This window comes from Equus asinus, chromosome 25 (genome assembly GCF_041296235.1).
Source record: "Equus asinus isolate D_3611 breed Donkey chromosome 25, EquAss-T2T_v2, whole genome shotgun sequence".
NCBI classification, from domain to species: Eukaryota; Metazoa; Chordata; class Mammalia; order Perissodactyla; family Equidae; genus Equus; species Equus asinus.
This window is the reverse complement of record NC_091814.1, coordinates 23011777-23035966: the sequence shown is the minus strand read 5'-3', so window position 1 is coordinate 23035966 and position 24190 is coordinate 23011777. Positions and strand designations below refer to the sequence as shown.

The 24190-nt window shown below is 39.2% G+C and overlaps 1 protein-coding gene and 1 long non-coding RNA gene across 12 annotated transcripts in view; one reads left to right on the top strand and one right to left on the bottom strand.

Moving 5' to 3' along the window:
• The window catches only part of LOC123280637 (uncharacterized), a 64782-nt gene that overhangs the window by 36402 nt on the left and 4190 nt on the right, over positions 1-24190 (bottom strand). The window lies entirely within an intron of this gene.
• CD84 (CD84 molecule) overlaps positions 1114-24190 on the top strand; it is a 50025-nt gene continuing 26948 nt past the window's right edge. For all 10 annotated transcript variants that reach the window (XR_011498050.1, XR_001399209.3, XR_011498053.1 and 7 more), the window contains exon 1: positions 1114-1361. The gene's annotated coding sequence lies outside the window, so the exon portion shown is untranslated. The remainder of the gene's footprint in view (positions 1362-24190) is intronic.

Genomic DNA, 24190 nt, shown 5'->3' with positions numbered 1-24190 from the left:
TATTTTACCTCTATCAATATGTCTATTTTTAGAAATAATTTTCTGTTTGAAAATTTTTTTAGGGTATTAAACACACATTTTTAAAAATTTTTTGTTGAGTAACGTTGGTATACAATATTATATAAATTTCAGATGTACATCATTATATTTCGATTTCTGTGTAGACTGCCCTGTGTTCACCCTCTAAAGTCTAGTTGCCATCCATCACTGTATACACGTGCCTCTTTACCCCTTTCACTCTCCCTTTTTATAAAACTACTTTACCAGTTCACCATTATAAGAAAATTTATCTAACATATTAATATTTCAAAAAATAAAATAGTATTAATTAGTTAAGTGCCCACTTTTAATTTCAAACATTTCCTGATTTGGATGATAAATTATACAATTATTCTGGAAAGAGGAGAACAAAGAATTGACCGATAGGGTTCACAATGTGGAGATCATTGATAAACTTGGCAGGAGGAGTTTTAGTGGACTCAGGAGACATATTGGAGAGAGCTGAAATAAGAAAATAGAGTAAGGGAACAAAGACAATGAAAATATATTCATAATTCAATAAGTTTTGCGTTTAATGGGGGGAAGAAAATGAGATGGTATATGGTAGAGGACGTGAGGTCAGGATATGATACGTTGGGGATTAGGTTGTAAAGTATATTTGTGTGTTTGTATTGCTGTCCAGTGATGAGGTAGAAACTGGTGATGCAGGATGGAAAGAGGGAAAAGGACATAGCCCAAAGAACAAGGGAGAAGAGGGGCTTTTCACTCAGAGCCACCATATTGTCCCTCTGGTAGATACATTTGTTTTTCTCTTCTTTAATCTGCTTAATTCTCAGGATGACTTGTCATTTTTGTAAGCACAGAAAGTTACAGAAATAAAATAATTATTCCTGGTACATAGTCACAGAATTCATTAGTTTTTCTGTTGTATTCATTTCTAATTCTAGGTTACCAGAATTTTTTAGAAGAGTGCATTTTTTCAACTAACATTGGTTTTATTTTAAGTTAATTCTCCTATCTTCTCTTCAAATCATTTTTGAAAAAAATAGGAGTAAAAAAAGAGGAAGTGAGAGGAGGAAAGAGGAAGAAAAAAATGAGTTGTATTTAAAACTTGAGGATCTCGTCAAGATGGTTCTGTGAGCAGACGTTGAACTCACCTCCTCCCATGAACACAACTAGGTTACAACAATTTTGGGAAGAATCACCCTGGATTGAAAACTGGAAACTGGATAAAAAGAACCCCCACAACAAGGGACAGTCCTGATGAAAGCAGAAGAGGCAGTAACTCTGGCTGGAGAGGAAAAAAGCCACCTTTGGGAGCAGCGGAGCTTCTCAGCTGGCCAGGCGGGAGCCACCCTAAGGTACGAGCCCTCCCTGGAGGAATGAGGTCTGGAGCGGGGGCAATACTGCTATAAGCATCCTTCGGACTCAGCCCAACTGAGATGGGGGGGGGTCTTACTGTCTGGCTTTGCTGGCTATTAACTGCAGTGAGGACACTCCCAGATGAGCTATCAGCTGAAAGCCGAAAAGATCCACGTCTTAAAGGGCCCACGCACAAACTCACTCATTGCAGCAACCTAAAATCACCAGAGAGAAGGCTAACTGTCCTTTGGTGAAACAAGACTCACCTGGTGGGCTCTGGGGGCATGTTGGTGAGAGGAGGGTCCTCTCCAGAGACTGAGACATTGGTGGGGGCCATTGTTCTGAGCTGGTCCAGGCGCACTGATACAGACACCAGTGGGGGCCATTTGGGTGCATCCCTTGGGCTGTTAGCCCAGGGGTCTGCCACACCCACTAGAGCACAGATTTAATCCAGTTCAGCCAGGGCAGGCAACCCACCCTAGGGACTGGCCCCACCTAACAGCAAGCCCTCAGGCTACTTTTCAGCCTGCATTGACTGAGTGCCTTGATCCTCTACAGGCAGGCAAGGGTGTCTGCCTCTGTGGGGCAGGGCTTGTGTGAGGACCAGGGGAACTTGGGGGGCATTGGGGCAGAAGTGGGGGACTCTGCAGTATGGCGTTGGGGTACGGTCCAGGGGGTTGAGAAGTGTGCATGGACCAGGACTGTGTTGACAGTGTATGTGGTCCAGTGGGGGGTGAGGCTTATCAGTGGCAGAACTTGTGCTTCACAATTATCCATTAAAAGGATCAGCCCCACCTTCCAAAGCCTGAAACAACTGAGTGCCCCCATGCCAAGAGCCAGCCCCACTTGGCTGCACTCCTAAGAGAACTGACAACAGCCTTGTTGGCCTCGGGCCTATCACAACTGTATGCCCCTGAGCCTAGCAACCAGCTACACTGGGGACAAACCCAATTAAGAGGACAATTGCAATAAGAGTGTGCTGATAGACTTTGTAGCCAACAGTGCTGAGGCCCCTCCAAACCAGATTTACAAACAGCTGGCCAGGGAAGGAAAGATCAGGCTCCCTGGGTGCCTGCAGTGGGAGCAATCCTGCACAGCAGAAGAACACAAGTAGCCCACAAAGGGGTCACTCCTGGTTCTTATGGTCTGGTGACGAGAGGGAAGCACACTGCTGGGCCTCATAAGGCATCTCATACATAAGCCCATTTCTCCAAGATCAGGAGACATAGACGACTCACCTACTACAAAGAAAATAGCACAGAGAAAGAGGCATAATGAGGAGGCAAAGGAATACTTTCCAAGAAAGGGAACAGTACAAAACCCCAGAAAAAGAACTAAGTGAAACAGAAACTAGTGACCTCCTCGACAAAAAATTCAAACAAAATATAATGAGGATGCTCACAGATATGCAGAGAAGAATGGATGAACACAGTGAGCACATCAGCAAAGAACTGGAAGATTAAAAAAAAACAATCAGAAATGAAGAATACAATACTCAAAATGAGAAATTCACTAGAGCGGCTCAATAGCAGAGTAGAGGAAGCAGAAGAACGGATCAGCAAGCTAGACGAAAGATTAGAGGAAATCACCCAAGCAGAACAGAAAAGAGAAAAAAGAATTAGACAGAATGAGAACAGTGTAAGGGAACTCTGGGACAATATCAAGCGTGCTAACATTCGGATTATAGGGGTCCCAGAAGGAGAAGAGAGAGACAAAGGGGCAGAAAATTTATTTATTGAAAAAATAGAGGAAAATTTTCCTAACCTGAGGAAGGAAACAGACATCCAAATTCAGGAAGCACAGAGAGCTCCAAACAAGAGAAGACCAAAGAGGCCCATACCAAGACATATTATAATCAAAATGTCTAAAATTAAAGACAAAGAGAGAATCCTAAAAGCAGCAAGAGAAAGGCCACAAGTGACATATAAAGGGAAGTCCATCAGGCTGTCAGCAGACTTCTCAGTCGAGACCCTACAGACGAGAAGAGAATGGCACGACATCTTTAAAGTGCTAAAAGGAAAAACCTACAACCAAGAATACTCTATCCATCAAGGCTGTCATTCAGAATGGAAGGAGAGATAAAGAGCTTCCCAGACAAGCAAAAATTAAAGGAGTTTATCACCAAGAAACCAGTTCTACAAGAAATGCTGAAGGGACTTATTTAAGTGAGAAAGCAATGACCACAAATAGAGAGAAAAGAAAAAAATTATCAAAAAAAACCAAAACAACAACAACAAGAAAAAACAGGCAATAAAATCACTTGTAAGGTAAAAGCATAGTAAAGGCAGCAGATCAACTACCTGTGAAGATAATATAAAGGTTAAAAGACAAGTGTACTAAAATCACCTATTTCAATGATAAGAGGGTAATGGATAGACACACACTAAACAAAAGACTATATATGATGTGAAAAACATATAATGTGGGAGGAGGGGAGTGAAAAAGTAGAGCTTTTAGAAAGAGGTCAAGCTAAAGAGTCTATCTACTCAATATAGACTGTTATATGCATAGTATATTAAATAGGATCCTCATGGTAACCACAAACCAGAAACCTATAACAAGCAGGAAAAAAAGTAAGACAGAAGAAATCAAACATATTCCTAAAGATAGCCATCAAACCACAAGGGAAGAGAGCAAGAGAAAAAGAAGTGAACTGAGAAGAACTACTAAAACACCCCAAAAGAAGAAAAAGTGACAAAATGGCAATAAATACATATTTATCAATAGCTACTTTAAATGTCAATGGACTAAATGCTCCAATCAAATGCCATAGGGTGGCCAACTGAATAAACAAACAAGATCCATGTATATGCTGCATACAAGAGACACACTTCAGACCTACAGACACTCACATACTGAAAGTGAAAGGATGGAAAAAGATATTCCATGCAAATGGCAAAGAAAAGAAAGCGGGGGTAGCAATACTTATATCAGACAAAATAGGCTTTAAATCAAAAACTGTAATAAGAGACAAAGACGGGCACTACATAATGGTAAAGGGAACAATCCAACAAGAAAATACAACACTTGTAAATATCTACGCACCCAACATAGGAGCACCTAAATATATAAAGCAATTATTAACAGACATAAGAGGAGAAATAGACAGTAACACAATAATAGTAGGGGACTTTAACACTCCACTTACACCAATGGATAGATCATCCAAACAGAAGATCAATAAGGAAACACTCACCTTAAAGGACACATTAGACCAGATGGACTTAGTAGATATATACAGAACTTTCCATCCAAAAACCACAGAATACACATTCTTTTCACATGCCCATGGAACATTCTCCAGGATTGATCACATATTAGGCCACAAAACAAGTCTCAATAAATTTAAGAAGATTGAAATAATACCATGCATCTTTTTGAACACAAAGGTATGAAACTGGAAATCAACTACAGAAAGAAAACCAGAAAAGCCGCAAAAATGTGGAGATTGAACAAAATGCTACTGAACAATGATTGGGTCAATGGAGAAATCAAAGAAGAAATTTAAAAATTCCTGGAGACAAATGAAAATGAGAACACGACATGCCAAAATCTGTGGGATACAGCAAAAGCGGTTCTACGAGGGAAGTTTATAGCAATTCAGGCCTACCTCAACAAAGAAGAAAAATCCCAAATAGATAATCTAAAAGTGCACCTAGGGGTACTGGAAAAAGAACAACAAACAAAGCCCAAAATCAGCAGAAGGAAGGAAATAAAAATCAGAGCAGAAATAAACAAAATAGAGACCAAAAAAACAATAGAAAAAATTAATGAAACCAAGAGCTGGTTCTTCAAAAAGATAAACAAAATTGACAAACCCTTAGCTAGACGCACCAAGAAAAAAAGAGAGAAGGCTCAAATAAAATCAGAAATGAAAGAGGAGAGATTACAACAGACACCTCAGAAATACAAAAGATAATAAGAGAATACTATGAAAACCTATAAGCCAACAAATTGGATAATCTAAAAGAAATGGATAAATTCTTAGAAATATACAACCTTCCAAAACTGGACCAAGAAGATGTAGAAAATTTGAATAGACCGATCACCAGTAAGGAGATCGAAACAGCAATCAAAAACCTCCCAAAAAATAAAAATCCAGGACCAGATGGCTACCCTGGTGAATTCTACCAAACATTCAAAGAAGACTTAATACCTATCCTTCTCAAACTCTTCCAAAAAATTGAAGAGGAGGGGAGGCTTCCTAACTCCTTCTATGAAGCAAACATTATCCTGAAACCAAAACCAGACAAGGACAACACAAAAAAAGAAAATTACAGGCCAATATCACTGATGAACATCGATGCAAAAATCCTCCACAAAATACTAGCAAATCGAATACAACAATACATTAAAAAGATCATACATCATGATCAAGTGGGTTTCAATCCAAGGATGCAGGGATGGTTCAACATCCGCAAAACTATGAACGTGATACACCACATTAACAAAATGAAGCATAAAAATCACATGATCATCTCAATTGATGCAGAGAAAGCATTTGACAAGATACCGCATCCATTTATGATAAAAAAATCTAAATAAAATGGGTATAGAAGGAAAATACCTCAACATAATAAAGGTCATATATGACAAACCCACAGCAAATATCATTCTCAATGGAGAAAAACAGAAAGCTATCCCTCTAAGAACTGGAACCAGACGAGGATGCCCACTGTCACCACTCTTATTTAACATAGTATTGGAAATCCTAGACAGAGCTATCAGACAAGAAAAAGAAATAAAAGGGATCCACATTGGAAAAGAAGAAGTGAAACTGTCACTCTGGCAGACGACATGACTTTATATCTAGAAAACCCTAAAGAGTCCACTAAAAACTTTTAGAAATAATAACTGGACAACCACATGCAAAAGAATGAAAGTAGACCATTCCCTTACACCATACACAAAAATCAACTCAAAATGGATTAAAGGCTTGAATGTAAGATCCGAAACCATGAGACTTCTAGAAGAAAACATAGACAGTACGCTCTATGACATTGGTCTGAGCAGCATATTTTCAAGTCCCATGTCTGACTGGGCAAGGGAAACAAAAGAAAAAATGAACAAATGGGACTACGTCAAACTAAAAAGCTTCTGCGCAGCAAAGGAAACCATCAACAAAACGAAAAGACAACCTAACAATTGAGAGAAGATATTTGAAAACCACATATCAGATAAGGGGTTAATATCCAAAATATACAAAGAACTCATACAGCTCAACAACAAAAAAAAACAACAATCCAACTAGAAAATGGGCAAAAGATCTGAACAGAGCTTTCTCCAAAGAAGATATACAGATGGCCAACAGGCATATGAAAAGATGCTCAGCATGATTAGCTATCAGGGAAATGCAAATCAAAACCACAATGAGGTATCACCTCACTCCAGTCAGAATGGCTATAATTAACAAGACAGGAAACAACAAATGTTGGAGAGGATGTGGAGAGAAGGGAACCCTTGTTCACTGCTGGTGGGAGTGCAAACTGGTGCAGCCACTATGGAAAGCAGTATGGAGTATCCTCAGAAAACTAAGGATAGATCTACCATATGATCCAGCTATTCCACTGCTAGGTATTTATCCAAAGAACTTGAGAACACAAAGGCATAAAGATACTTGCACCCCTATGTTCATTGCGGCATTATACATAATAGCCAAGACTTGGAAGCAACCTAGGTGCCCATCAAGGGATGAATGGATAAAGAAGTTGTGGTATTTATACACGATGGACTACTACTCAGCCATAAGAAATGACGAAATCCGGCCATTTGTGACAACATGGATGGACCTTGAGGGTATTATGCTGAGTGAAATAAGTCCGAGGGAGAAAGTCAAATACTATATGATCTCACTCATAAGTAGAAGATAAAAACGACAAAAAAAAAAAAAACACATAGCTTTGGGGATTGGACTGGTGGTTACCATTGGGGAAGGGGGGAGGGGGGAGGGCAAAAGGGGTGATTAGGGTCACATGTGAGGGGATGCACTGTAATTAGTGTTCGGGTGGTGAACATGATGTACACAGAATTTGAAATACGATGTACATCCGAAAAAAATAAAAATTAAAAATAAATAAATAAAAAAAGTAAAACTTTACTTCTCCCTACGCACTGAAGACATGGATTAGATGCTAACAATAGACTCTGAGCAAACAACTTAAGGAGTGTGAGCACTTGTGTGTGTGTGTGTATGTATAGAGGGCTTACCATTCTCCTCATGGTTTTCTCCAAATAACTGGAGAGAGTGCTATTAAGCTTTAGCTAATGTTTCATGCGCTCTCTGATCAATGGTTAAACACAAAGCGTTTTTGTTTTTCATGACCCCAAAATAGATTTACATATGTTGTTGTAAAGAGTGATTAGCTCCTTTCAATTCAGCTTGCACGCTGAGAATATCAAAGTTGCTGCTGAATCTATCCCCTCCTCCACTGATACTTATCATCTCAGGTTACCCACATGCTGCTGCTGCAGCTGGTTTTTTTAAGCCAGCCATGACAACAAAGTCTAGTAGATAAACTACCTCTAAATTCATGGCCCTACACACCACGTAGCTGGGAGGATTTCATTAAGAAGGAAACACAGAATTTTAAAATTTTTGTTTGGGGACATTCAAGATTCAACCACACAGTGAGAAATTCTCACAATAATATCCTTATCAGGGGTCCATCCAGTCTTGGCTTGAACTCCTCTCTCCATTGTGAAATGACTACAATTGTTAGCGGAGGAAATATTTACTCTGAATCGAAGTCGGCTTTCCTGGAACAAGATGCATGGTGACCAGTTCTGCCTTATGGAGACACCTTGACTCTGTTGTCCAAACTACAGCGTTTCAAATAGCTGGCCATAATTATCACAGTGTCCCACTCACCGCCTTCATCCCAGCCCCCTCATCAGATTTTCTCTTTTCCAGGCTAATCAACTGCAATTCCTTCAACTGTTTCTTATATAGAAATGTTTAACAGAGTCCTGGAAACAAACTTGGCACTCAGTAACTGATAATTATTTTTCTTGGTGTTCTAGTGGTTAAGATTCAGCTCTCTCACCACTGGGGCCGGAGTTCATTTCCAGGTCAGGGAACCACACCAGTTGTCATACTGTGGCTGCGGTGTTGCTGGGATGCTGAAAGCTCTGCCACCTGTATTTCAAATATCAGACGCTGATATAGGACCATGCTCCACTGCTATTTGTAGGGTTTTCATGGCCAGTTTTTTTCAGAAGTGGGTGGCCAAGTCCGTCTTCTTTGTCTTAGTCTGGAAGCTCTGCTGAAACCTGTCCACCAGGGGTGTGACCCTGCTGGTATTTGAAATACCAGTGACATAGTTTTCAGCATCAGAGCAACACACAGCCACCACAGTATGACAACCAACAGATGGGTAGTGTGGTTCCCTTGCCCGGGACATGAATCTGGGTCACAGCAGTGAGAGCACTGAATCTTAACCACTAGACCACCAGGGCTGGCTTTTCTCCCAAAGGAGAAAATTGGGAGATGTTAATTCAGCCATATGGAGAATAGCTTCAGATATTTCAATAGGAATTTCAGGAAGAACAAGTAGAGAGGCCAGGAAAGAAGCAATATTCAAGGAGACTGAAGAAAATTGTCTTTTGTTGGAGAAAGATTTGAGCCATCAAATCGAAAATACAAACAGATACCAGGCAGAAATATATAAAGAAAACACACCTGGAGACATCCTGGTGAAATTTAGAACTCCAAGGATAAAGAGAAAATCCTAAATGTTTCCAAATAGAGAAATTAAAAAAGAAGAATAAAACTAGCATACTTTTCTGGTTTGTAAGATGGAAAAGAGGGAGCCTATAGACAACTTTATAGGAAAAAAAAAGACGAAGCTCACAGTCAGCTAAGTTATAGAAAAAAAGATGGAGCCCATAGCCAGCTAACTTATTTACATAACAGAGCAAAACAAAGACATTTGCAGATATTTATAGACTCAGAATATATACTTTCTAAATAAGTTTTAAAAATTTACTCAGGAGCATACTCTAACAAAATACAAAGCAGATTAAAATAAGGATTTCCAAAAAAGAGGGAGGTTATGGAACTCAAGGTATACTGGTGTGCAAACAAACCAATAATAGTAAATTTCAACAATGGTTGACAATAAAATTGTTAATATAGTGTATTCCTAGGAGAAGATTCTTAGAACAGAAAATGATTTCTTAAAGTAAAAAAGAAATAAAACTTCAGCTTGTTTCAACAAAATGAAGAGACTGAGAGAAATAAATGCTAATATTTCATCTTACTAGGAGGTAGGTATATCATACTAGTTAATCCTTATTACCAATAGGAAAATATAGATTTGTATATGTTTCTTAAAATGTAATTTGTAATCACTAATAGAACAGATTAGTTTCAAGATTTAACCCAGTCTATTAAGACATTACGACATATTGGTGAGAGAAAGAACTTGGAAGCAGAAAAACCAACTTCTGGCTAACCTGTTTGTGGCTATGTTGCTAGGTAGCTCCCCCAGAAAGAACTTAGAAGAAAATATTGCCGTGAGCTGGACAAGTGACACCATCATGAAAACCTTAAGTGGCCATGTTAATTGAAATAAAAGGAAACATGACTATCCTTCTGACAAATTCTATTTGTATGTCAAACAATTTTTGTTTCATGAATGTAAATGCTGTGTTGTGAGGTACCTGAAGTTTTATGATCACCACATCTTTTAAGCAGATTGTGTGTACATTTTATCATTATACATTCTCTTACTCAAACCACATGCTACAATGTGCTTATTGCACCAAGCTCACACAAAAAGGAGATTTAGGAATTATGTGAGAGGTTTGGTGACATCAGCTGTCTTGACTACTTGACATAAGTTTGAGGACTTGGAATCACTAGATGATGCGCTATCCACCATTCTCCAAGGAGAGGTGAAACTAATTATCTAAAATGTCTAATAGTTATATTGAGAGTATGACATTTGGGGATATTCAGTCAAACCTGCATACTTACAACAAAAATTGAACTTAGTGTAAATTAAGTTTCAGGTCCCAAGTTGCTCTCTACTCAAGGGAACAGGTGTAGGAGACTCCAAAAACTCTTTGCTTAAACGTGTGTATACATATGCTTTTTACATATGTATACACCATGAAACAATTACTACACTCAAGATAATGAACACATTCATCACTGCCGAAAGTTTTTTTGCATCCTTTGTTATCCCACCCACCCATCCCATCCTGCCCCCCAACCAGGCAGCTGTTGATCTGCTTTCTATCCCTGTAGGTAAGTGTGTATTTTCGAAAATGTTTTTTCATTGGAACTTAGAGTCTATTTTGTATCTGCCTTCTTTCACTTGGCATAATTATGCTGTGATTCACGCATGTGGTCATGTGTTGTATTAATAGTTCATTCCTTTTTCCTGCTGAGTAGTATTTTATTGTATGAATATAACACAATTTGTTTATGCATTTACCTGTTGATAGACATTTGGATTGTTTCCAGTTTTGGCTATTACAGATAAAGTTTCAATGAACATTAATGCACAAGTCTTTGTATGGACATACGCTTTCATTTCTCTTTCATAAATACCTAGAAATGGAATAGCTGAATTATATGGTAGACATAGTTTAAGTTTTTAAGAAATTGCCACTGTTTTCTAAAGTGGTTCTACCATTGTCTTGGTCTACTCAGGCTGCTATAACAAAATACCATAAACTAGGCAGCTTATAAACAACAGAAATTTATTTCTCACAGTTCTGTAGGCTAGGAAGCCCAAGATCAAGGTGCCAGCAGATTTGGTGTCTGGTGAGACCCCTATTCCTGGTTCATAGATCACTGTCTTTTTACTGTATCCTCACATAGTGGAAGAGGGGAGGAAGCTCTCTGAGGCCTCTTTTATAAGGGCACTAATCCCTTTCATGAGGGCTCCACCTTCATGACCAAATCACTTTCCAAAGTTCCCACCTCCCAATACTATCATACTAGGGGTTAGGTTTCAACATATGAATTTTAGGGGGACACAAACATTCAGTCTATAGCAACCATTTTATATACATACACACCAGCAATGTATAAGAGTTCCAGTTCCTCCATATCTTTGCCAACATTTGGTATGGTAAGTGTATTAGTCAGGGGTCTGCAGAAAAATAGAACCAATAGAATATATACCTATATAGCTGGAATGAGATTTATTATAAGGAACTGACTCACATGATTATGGAAGCTGAAAAGCCCCACAATCTGCTGCCTGCAGCTGGAGAACCAGAAAAGCCAGTGGTGTAGATTCCAGTCCAAGTCTGAATGCCTGAGAACCAGGAACACTGATGGTGTGATCCCCAGTCCAAGGGAAGAACAATGATGTTTCAGCTCAAGCAGTCAGGCAGAGAGAGCCAATTCAAACCTCCTCTGCCTTTTTGTTCTATTCAGGCTCTCAACAGTATGGGTGATGCCCACCACATTGGGGAGGGCAATCTGCCCTCAGTCCCCCAATTCAAACGTGGGTAAAGAAAATGTGGCATACATATACAATGGACTATTATTCAGCCATGAGAAAGAAGGGAATTCTGCCATTCATGACAACATGGGATGATCTTGAGAGCATTATGCAAAGTGAGAAAATTCAGACAAAACAAATACCATATAATATCACTTATATGTGGAATCTAAAACTAAAAAAGTCAAACTCATAGAAACAAAGAGAAAACTGCTTGCCAGGGGCTGAGAGGTGGGAGAAATAGGGAGAGGTTGACAAAAATTCTGATAAATTTTCAACCATAATATGAATAAAGTCTGATGAGCTAATGTAAAACATGGTGACTATAGTTGATAACACTGTATTGTATAATTGAAATTTGCTTAGAGAGTAAAACTGAAATGTTCCTACCAAAAAAAAAAAAAGATAAAAAATTATTTTAAAAAACGATAGAAGAAAGAATAAAATAATTTCCAAAATAAAAGGCATAATGCAAATATTTCAGAAACTAGTTTTAATTTTAGTTTTTGCCATAGGTTTTCTCAGCAACATATAGTAATCTTCACAGTGGTTATGAATATCTAGGCTATAGTAGGGTCTACAAGTTTGTAATTGTGACTCAATATAGTTACAGTATTTTATTTTATGCATACTGAGAAATTTATATACTAAATAAAACAATGTTAAATTCCATTGTATAGAATGTTTAACATTCCATTGTATAGAATGTTTAACATTCCATTGTATGGAATGTTAAAAAAAAAAAAAAAGCCTGCTGGGGTTTTGAGTGAGATTGTGTGGAATCTATAGATCAACTGAGAATTGACATCTTAACAATGCTCATACTGATCAACAATATTGATGAATCTTCCAATCCATCAACAAGTATTCCTCTCCATTTATTGGTAGCTTATATTTAATTTCTCTGAGCTAATTTTTCTAGTTTTCAGTATCTTTTGTCAGATTTATCCTTAATCTTTTGTCACATTTACCCCTAAAGCTTTCATAGTTTTGACCTCCTTTCTACTTCAGTTTGGACAGTTTTTATTGTCTTTGATGTTACTGAACCTTTCTTCTGTAGTGCCTCTTCTGACATTAAGTACACCTAATTCATTTTTGTTTCATATTTTATGTTTTTACATTTTAGAATTTCCAGCTTGTTCTTCTTTGGAGTTTTCATTTCTCTCCAGAAATATTCCATCTCTTCAAACTTTCAATATTTTTGCCTGTGAAGTCTTCAAAATATTTATAACAGTTGTTTTAAAGTGTTTGTTTGCTATTTCCCAAGCCAGATCAGCTGTTGTCTGCTTCCATTGATTTAGATTTCTCCTGATTATGAATCAAATTTTCTTGCTTCTTAACATTTCTAATAATTTTCATTGATTTTAATAGCTGTATAGAAAAGAATAGTATATATACAAGTATAATATTTTTTGTATTGTTTTACTTTATTTATTTACCTGGGAATGTAATCCCTTCCCTCTGCCTGGCAATTTGAGTGAGTAGATGATCATTAATATTCACCTTATAATTAAATCGAGGTGATGTCAGCATCATGGGAGAGTGAGCTGTTCCCTTAGTCTCTCCCTCATAAGATACAATGAAAAGGACATTCATTAACCAACAGAGGATGTCCACACAGCACAATAGGAAGTCTGAGAGATCCACACAGCCATACATCTGAAGGTGGGGGCACTGGATCCCCAGCAAGCAGTGTAAGGAGGTAAGCAATTTCCTCCTTCTCCCCAGTGGCTGGCAGCAATCTAGGACACAGGACCTCACAAAGCAGCCAGCATGTGACTTTGAGAGGAGACAGGACAATACGCAGCCCTCTGCAGGAATGCTTTCACTCTCAGAGTTGCTTCACAGCCCGTGGGAACACCCCACACCAAGGTAGCTCAGACACCATGTGGGCATCCCCACCCAGCCAAGCAGCCCAGGTGGGCTGTCAGTGAGTGCAGAGCAGGATCATGCAGGATCACACATGTGAAAGAAAGTGCCCCTCCCTCACCCCACCTGGCACACCAGAAAGGCCAGTGAGTCATGGCAGTGGATCTGCAGTAGAGTGCCTGCACCTGCGTATGCGAAGCAGCAGTGGCCAGCAGGAAAACTCAGAGAATCATATTGGCACAACTTCCAGTGGATATGGGGAGTTCAGAAAACACAGCTCCTGCCCCGCCCCCAGTGGTGGCAGGTGGAATCTGTGACCAGATACTACCACTATGCAGTGACAAAGGTCCATTCCATGAAACACCATGAAGAACTGTGTTAACACTCTAGAGCAGAAGGAAAATGACAAGTCTCAAGAAACTAGCCCTGAAGTCACAGAAATCTACAATCTAAATCACAGAGGATTCAAAATAGTTATCATAAAGAAACTCAATGAGATACAAGAAAACTCAGAAAGACAGTTCAATGAACTCAGGAATAAAATTAATGAGCAGGAGAAATTCTTCACAAAAGAGATTGAAATTCTAAAAAACACCATACAGAACTGCTGGAGATGAAGAGCACAATGAATGAGATAAAAAACCAATCTAGAATACTTAAAAAACACAGTGATATCATGGAGGACAGAATTAGTAATTTGGAGGACAGAAATATAGAAATGCTTTAGGTGGAGGAAGAAAGAGAACTAAGATTAAAAATAAATGAAGAAATTCTCTGAGAAATATCTGACTCAATTAGGAAATGCAACATAAGGATTACAGGTATTCAAGAAGGAGAAGAGAGGGAGAAAGGAGCAGAGGGCTTGCTCAAAGAAATACCAGTTGAGAGCTTCCCAAATCTGGGGAAGGAACTAGAATTATAAGTGAATGAAGCCAATAGAACTCTTAATTACATCAATGCAAAAAGACCTTCTCCAAGGCATATATTAGTAAAACTGGTAAAAGCCAATGACAAAGAAAAAATATTAAAGACAGTAAGGCAGAAGAAAATACCTTACAAAGGAACCTCTATCAGGCTTTCAATGGACTTCTCAGCAGAAACCTTACTCTCTAGGAAAGAGTGAAATAATATATTCAAAATACTGAAAGACAAAAACTTTCAGCCAAGAATACTCAATCCAGTGAAACTATCCTTCAGATACAATGGAGAAATAAAAACCTTCCCAGATAAGCAAAAGCTGAGGGAGTTCACAGCCAAAAGATGCCCCTAAAAGAAATTATCAAGAAGGTGTTCATACCTGAAACAAAAAAGGAAAAGGTTTATAAAGCCTTGACCAAGGAAATAAATAGACAAAATCAGAAAAGTACAGCTCTCTATCAGAACAGGTTAGTAAATGCTTAACTATAACATTAAAGATAAAGGTAAGGAAAGCATCAGAAATAACTATAAACACTTCACTTCAATCACAAACTCACAACACAAAATGGAATAAGTTGTGACAACAGTAACTTAAACAGGGAAGAGGAAAGGGATGGAACTTCTTTAGGTTAATGAGATAAGAGGCTATGAGAAAATGGAATATCTCATCTACAGGATCTTTTGTACAAACCTCATGGTGACCACTAAACAAAAAATCAGAACAGAGACACAAACAATAAGTAAAGAGAAAACTGAGAAAACCATCATAGAAAATTGCCAAACTGAAATGGCTGTGAGAAATACATGTGATGAGAAACAAGACAATTATAGAACAACTGGAAAACAAGCAATAAAATGGCAGTATTAAGCCCTCATATATCAATAATCACTCTAAATGTAAATGGGTTGAATTCTCCAATCAAAAGACACAGAGTGGGTGGGTGGATTAAAAAACAAGACCCAAAAATATGCTGCCTCCAGGAAACACATCTCAGCTCTAAACACAAACAGAGGCTCAGAGGGAAAGGAAGGAAGGCAATAGTCCAAGCAAATGATAAATGAAAGAAAGCAGGTGTTGCCATACTTGGACAAAGCAGACTTCAAGATAAAAAAGACAATGAGAGACAAAGAGGGGCAGTATATAATGATAAAAGGGCCATTCCACCAAGAGGACATAACAGTTATGAATATATATGCACCTAACACGGGAGCATCAAAGTAAGTAAAGCAGCTATCAGTAGACCTAAAGGGAGAAATTAACAGCAACACAATAATAGTAGGGGACCTTAATACCCACATATATCAGTGGATAGATCATCCAGACAGAAAGTCAACAAGGAAATAGTGGACTTAAATGAAAGACTAGACCAGATGGACTTAATAGGTATATATAGGCCACTCCAACAAAAAACAGCAGGATACACATTCTTCTCAAGTGCACATGGAGCATTCCCAAAGATAGACCATTCACAGGGGAAATTCATAGCAATACAGGCTCACCTCAACAAACAAGAAAAATCTCAAATAAGTAATCTAAACTACACCTAATAGAACTAGAAAAAGAAGAGCAAACAAAGCCCAAAGTCAGCAGAACAAGGGAAATAATAAAAATTAGAGCATAAATGAATGAAATAGAAACCAAAAAAAGTAGAAAGGATCAATGAAACTAAGAGCTGGTTTTTTTGAGAAGATGAACAAAATTGACAAATCCTTAGCCAGACTCACTAAAAAAAAAAAGAGGCTCAAATAAATAAACTTAGAAATGAAAAAGGAGAAATTACAATGGATACCACAGAAATACAAGGGATAAGAGAATGCTATGAAAAACTATATACCAACAAATTGGACAACCTGGAAGAAATGGATAGATTCTTAGACATACAGCCTCCCAAAACTGAATCAAGAAGAAATAGAGAATCTGAATAAACCAATCACAAGTAAAGAAATTAAAATGGTAATCAAAAACCTCCCGAAAAATAAAAGTTCAGGACCAGATGGCTTCTCAGGAGATTTCTACAAAACATTCAAAGAAGGTTTAATACCTATCCTTCTCAAACTATTCCAAAAAACTGAAGAAGATAGAATACCTCCTAACTCATTCTATGAGGTCAACATCGCCCTGATCCCAAAGCCAGTCAAGGACAACACAAAGAAGGAAAATTAAAGGCCAGTATCGCTGATCAACATAGATGCAAAAATGCTCAACAAAATACTGGTGAACCAAGCATAACAATACATTAAAAAGATCATACACCATGATCAAGTGGGATTTATACCAGGGACACAGGAATGGTTCAACATCTGCAAATCAATCAATGTGATACACTAGATCAACAAAATGAGGAATAAAAATCACACGATCATCTTAGTAGATGCAGAGAAAGCATTTGACAAGATCCAACATCCATTTATGATAAAAACTTTCAATAAAATGGGTATAAAAGGAAAGTACATCAACATAATAAAGGCCATATATGACAAACCCACAGCCAACATCATACTCAATGGGGAACAAGACAAGGGTGCCCACTCTCACCACTCTTACCACTCTTATTCAACATAGTACTGGAGGTTTTAGCAAGAGCAATTAGGCAAGAAAAAGAAATAAAAGTTGCCCAAATTGGTAAAGAAAAAGTAAAACTCTTGCTACTTTCAGATGACATGATTCCATATATAGAAAACCATAAAGAATCCATCAGAAAATTATTAAAAATTATCAACAACTATAGCAAAGTTGCAGGGTGCAAAATCAACTTACAAAAATCAGTTGCAATTCAATACTCTAATAACAAACTAACAGAAAGAGCATTCAAGAATACAATCCCATTAACAATCACAACTAAAAGAACAAAATGTCTAGGAATAAATTTAACCAAGGAGGTGAAAGACCTATACACTGAAAACTATAGGACATTATTGGAAGAAGTTAAAGAAGACATAAAGAAATACAAAGATATTCCATGTACATGGATTGGAAGAATAAACATAGTTAAAATAGCTATATTACCCAAAGCAATCTTACATATTCAATGCAATCTCAATCAGAATCCGAATGACATTCTTCACAGAAATACAAACAAGAATCCTAAAATTTATATGGAACAAGAAAATACCCCAAATAGTCAAAGAAGTCCTGAGAAAAAAGAACAAAGCTGGAGGCATCACAATCCCTGACTTAAAAATAATACTATAAAGCCATAGTATTCAAAACAGCATGGTACTTGTACAAAAACAGACTCACAGATCAGTGGAAAAGAACTGAAAGTCCAGAAATAAAACCACACATCTATGGACAGCTAATCTTTGACAAAGGAGCCAAGAACACACACTAGATAAAGGAAAGTCTCTTCAGTAATTGGTGTTGGGAAAACTGGACAGCCACGTGCAAAAGAATGAAAGTAGACCATTATCTTATGCCATACATAAAAATTAACTCAAAATGGATTAAAGACTTGAAGGTAAAACGTGAAACTATAAGCCTCCTAGAAGAAAATATAGGCAGTACACTCTTTGACATCGGTCTTAACAGCATCTTTTTGAATACGATGTCTACTCAGGCATGAAAAACAAAGAAGAAATAAACAAATGGGACTACATCAGACTAAAGAACTTCAGCAAGGAAAAGGAAACCAGGAACAAAACAAAAAGACAACCCACCAACTGGAAGAAAATATTTGTAAATCATATATCCAACAAGGGGTTAATCTCCAAAATATATAAAGAACTCATACAACAAAGAAGTCAAAAACAAAAAAACAAACTCAACTGGCCCCGTGGCTGAGTGGTTAAGTTCGTGTGCTCCGCTGCAGGCAGCCCAGTGTTTTGTTGGTTCGAATCCTGGGTGTGGACATGGCACTGCCCATCAAACCACGCTGGGGCGGCATCCCACATGCCACAACTAGAAGGACCCACAACAAAGAACATACAACTATGTACTGGGGGGCCTTGGGGAGAAAAAGGAAAACATAAAATCTTTAAAAAAAAAAAAGGGCAGAGGATGAATAGACGTTTTTCCAAAGAAGATATACAGATGGCCAACAGACACGTGAAAAGATGTTCAACATCACTAATTATTAATGAATTGCAAATCAAAACTACCATGAGATATCACCTTATACCTACTAGAATGGTTATTACTACCAAGACCAAATAACAAACATTGGAGCAGATGTGGAGAAAAAGGAGCCCTCATACACTGCTGGTGAGAATGCAAACTGGTGCAGCCACTATGGAAACCAGTATGGAGATTTCTCAAAAAGTTAAAAATACAAATATATGTGAACTAGCTATCCCACTACTGGGTATTTATCCAAAAAACTTGAAATCAACAATTCAAAGAGACTTATGCACCCTATATTCATTGCAGCATTATTCACAACAGCCAAGACATGGAAACAACACAAGCACCCATCAACTGATGAATGGATGAAGAAGATGTAGTATGTATATACAGTGGAATACTAGTCAGCCACAAAAAAAGACAAAATCATCCCATTTTCAACAACATGGATAGACCCTGAGGGTATTATCTTAAGCAAAATAAGCCAGACAGAGAAAGACAAACACTGCATGATTTCACTCATATGTGGAAGATAATAAACACATGGATAATGAGAAGACAGTAGTTGTTACCAGAGGGGAAGGGAGTTGGGAGGTGGGAAAAGGGGTAAAGGGGCACATATATATGGTGACGGATTAAAATTAGTCTATTGGTGGTGAGCATGAGACAGTCTATACAGAAACTGACAAATAATAATGTACACCTGAAATTTCACAATGTTATAAACCATTATGACCTCAACAAAAGTTTTTTTAAAAGAATTAAATTGAGGAGGAAGATCCAAGATGGCGCCGTGAGTAGTCCTCTTTGTCTCTCCCCCTTCGAGTCTACAATTATTTGGACACTCATCGCTTAACAAAGGATATCCAGATAGCATCTCAGGATGTCTGAGAGACCCACGCAACTATACATCGGAAGGCGGACGGACTTCCCTCCAGGGAGGAGGTGGAGATAGGTGAAAACTCTCCGACCCTGACCGAACAGCCTAGTACCTGCAAGCGGCTTTCTTCCAACAGACGCCCCCAGAAGATCAACACACACCTAGGGCAGGAGCGAGCACACACCAGAGGAGCGACAGTGGAAACAGGTGACCAGAACCCTACTCCCCTCAATTACTCCTAAACGCAGAGGGAAACTCTAGAGTTGCACACTTGAGCCCGTGGGGAGAGTCTCGCCCCGCCATTGGCGGGGAGATCCCACCTGGTGTCCACAGCGCCTGGAGGGTCCCAGAGAGAATCACAGAGGGCGTGGCGGCCCCCCAGCTGCCACTGCCTGCACAGCCGGGCAAGGGATTGCCAGAGATCTCTGAGAGGACTGGGGCTGGGTGGAGCTCCAGAGGCCAGCTCCGCGGCCCGGGGGGGAAGCTCCAGAGTTCCGTCCAGGCAGCAGACAAAACTCTCTGTCTGCCATTAGCGGAGGGGCCACGCCCAGCACTCACAACTCTGGGAAAGTCCCGGAGAGAATCCCAGAGGGCGAGGCGACCCCCAGCTGCCATTGCCCGCCCCATGGGGCAAGGGATTGCTGGAGATCTTGGAGAGGACTGGGGCTGGGTGAAGCTCCAGAGGCCGGCTCCGTGACCCGGGGGGGAAGCTCCAGGGTTCCGCCCGGGCAGCAGACAAAACTCTCTGTCTGCCGTTAGCAGAGGGGCCACACCCAGCATCCACAACACCGGGAGGGTCCCGGAGAGGAGAATATCAGGCAGGGCAGCAGCTGACCAGCTACCACTGAAATCAGGATCTCCGTCTATCCCCCAGTCAGGGCAAAGGGCTCCCTGAGTTCCTGGGGAACAGGACTGGGGATGGGTGGAGTTCCAGCGACCCAGCTCCATAGCCTAGGGGGAAACCCTACAGGCTCACAGCAGCCTCAGCAAAAGCCTCTACACAGCACTAGTAGAGAGCACCCATCCGGCAGCCACAAGGCTGGAAGACCCCGGGACAAAAGTAGCATAGCTAGGTGAGCTAACCACAGACTGTAGAAGATGCCAATAGCTCGGCTGCGACCCATAGTGGACAAGTGAGATTTTGTGGGTGCCGACAGTGACAGAGCGGCAAATATAAGTGATCCTACCCCTGGCCACTGGAAAAGCCCATAACACCGTTGCAGACCCCAAGGAGGGAGCACATCTAGGTGGGCTGCAACAGTAGGCACCAGCAGCCTGAAGCCCCCCCATGACAGCCCCCACGGCAGAAGAGGGAATCCAAAGGACCACTGTGACTACGAGAAGGGGCCCAGGCCCAGTTAGCAACTGCGGATAGGGTTCCTGGTTGGTGCAGTATAAACAGCTGCTCCCCCACCACACCAGCAGAAACAAGTGGAAGGAGCAACTAATCTCTATCTCTATGCGGAGGCACAAATCTACAACATCAAGCAATATGAAAAAATACATTAAATCTCCAGAACAGAAGGAAAACAACAAATATACAGACAACAATCCCAAAGAAAATGAAATATATATAAGCTAAATGACAATGACTTCAAAACAGCCATCATTAAAATACTCAATGAGTTAAGAGAGAATTCAGATAGACAACTCAACGGGTTCAGGAGCTATGTCACAAAAGAGTTTGATACGATAAAGAAGAACCAAACAGAAATACTGGAAATGAAGAAAACAATAGAGGAGATTAAGAAAAATCTAGATGCACTGAACAGTAGGGCCGATAATATGGAGGAAAGAATTAGCAACTTGGAAGATGGGAATATAGAAATGCTGCAGGCAGAGGAGGAGAGAGAAGTAAGACTAAAAAGAAATGAAGAAACTCTCCGAGAATTATCAGACACAATTAGGAGATGCAATGAAAGGATTATAGGTATACCAGAGGGAGAAGAGAAGGAGAAAGGGGCAGTAAGCCTATTCAAAGAAATAATGGCTGAGAACTTCCCAAATCTGGTGAGAGAGATGGATCTTCAGGTGACAGAAGCCAATAGATCTCCAAACTTTATCAATGCAAGAAGACCAACCCCACGGCATATAGTAGTGAAGCTAGCAAAAGTCAATGACAAGGAGAAAATACTAAGGACAGCCAGGCAAAAGAAACTAACCTACAAAGGAACCCCCATCAGGCTATCAGCAGATTTCTCAGCAGAAACTTTACAGGCTAGAAGAGAGTGGAATGATATATTCAAAAATCTGAAGGACAAAAACCTACAGCCAAGAATTCTCTACCCAGCGAAAATATCCTTCAAATATGATGGAGAAATAAAAACTTTCCCAGATAAACAAAAATTAAGGGAGTTCATTGCCACAAAACCTCCTCTTCAGGAAATCCTTGGGAAAACCCTCATTCCTGAAAAATCAAAAAAAGGAAAGGGGCTACAAAACCAAGAGCAGAGGAGATAAGTAGAAGGACAACAACAGAGAGTAGCAGCTCTTCATCAGAACAGATTAAACCATGGGACGAGAAACAAAGGAAATTGAAGAAAACTGGAAAACAAGACATAAAATGGTAGTGGTAGGCCCCCACATCTCAATAATCACTCTAAATGTAAATGGATTGAACTCCCCAATCAAAAGACACAGAGTGGCAGGACGGATCAAAGAACAAGACCCAACAATATGCTGCCTCCAGGAAACACACCTCAGCCCCAAAGACAAACACAGACTCAGAGCGAAGGGATGGAGAACAATACTCCAAGCTAATAATGAACAAAAGAAAGCAGGTGTCGCTATACTAATATCAGACAAGGTAGACTTCAAAGCAAAACAGATAAAGAAAGACAAAGAGGGACAATACATAATGATAAAAGGGACTCTCCACCAAGAAGACATAACACTTATAAATATATACGCACCCAACACAGGAGCACCAAAATTTGTAAAGTAACTCTTAACAGAACTAAAAGAAGACATCAACAACAATACAATAATAGTAGGGGACCTCAACACACCATTAACACCAATGGATAGAACATCCAGACAGAAAATCAACAAGGAAATAATAGAATTAAATGAAAAATTAGACCAGATGGACTTAATAGATATATATAGAACACTTCATCCAAAAACAGCAGGTTACACATTCTTCTCAAGTGCACATGGAACATTCTCAAGGATTGAACATATTTTGGGAAACAAAGCAAACATCAATAAATACAAGAGAGTTGAAATAATATCAAGCATCTTTTCTGATCATAATGCTATGAAACTAGAAATCAACTACAAGAAAAAAGCAGAGAAAGGTGCAAAAATGTGAAGACTAAACAACACGCTTCTGAACAAACAATGAATCATTGAAGAAATTAAAGAAGAAATCAAATATCATCTGGAGACAAATGAAAATGAGAACACGACACACCAAATCATTTGGGATGCAGCAAAAGCAGTCCTAAGAGGGAAATTCATCGCAATACAGGCTCACCTCACTAAACAAGGAAAAGCTCACATAAGCAACCTCAAACGACACCTAACAGAACTAGAAAAAGAAGAACAAACAAAGCCCAGAGTCAGTAGAAGGAGGGAAATAATAAAAATAAGAGAAGAAATAAACGATATTGAAACAAAAAAGACAGTAGAAAGGATCAATGAAACAAAGAGTTGATTCTTCGAAAAAATTAACAAAATTGACAAACCTTTAGCCAGACTCACCAAGAAAAGAAGAGAGAAATCTCAAATAAATAAAATTAGGAATGAGAGAGGAGAAATCACAACAGACACCAATGAAATACAAGGGATCATAAGAGAATACTATGAAAAACTATATGCCAACAAATTGAACAACCTGGAAGAAATGGACAACTTCCTAGACTCCTACAACCTCCCCAAACTGAATCAGGAAGAAATGGAGAATCTGAATAGGCCAATCACAAGTAAGGAAATAGAAACAGTAATCAAAAACCTCCCCAAAAACAAGAGTCCAGGACCAGACGGCTTCTCTGGAGAATTCTTCCAAACATTCAAAGAAGACTTAATACCTATTCTTCTCAAACTATTCCAGAAAATTGAGGAAGATGGAGTACTCCCTAACACATTCTATGAAGCCAACATCACTCTGATCCCCAAACCTGACGAGGACAACACAAAGAAGGAGAACTACAGGCCGATATCACTGATGAACATAGATGCAAAAATCCTCAACAAAATTCTGGCAAACCGAATACAGCAATACATCAAAAAGATTATACACCATGATCAAGTGGGATTTATACCAGGGACACAGGGAGGGTTCAACATCCACAAGCCAATCAACGTGATACACTACATCAACAAAATGAAAAACAAAAACCACATGATCATCTCAATAGATGCAGAGAAAGCATTCGACAAGATCCAACACCCATTTACGATAAAAACCCTCAATAAAATGGGTATAGAAGGAAAGTACCTCAACATAATAAAGGCCATATATGACAAACCCATAGCCAACATCATACTCAATGGACAAAAACTGAAAGCCATCCCTCTGAGGACAGGAACAAGACAAGGGTGCCCACTTTCACCACTCCTATTCAACATAGTACTGGAGGTGTTGGCCAGAGCAATTCGGCAGGAAAAAGAAATAAAAGGAATCCAAATAGGTAATGA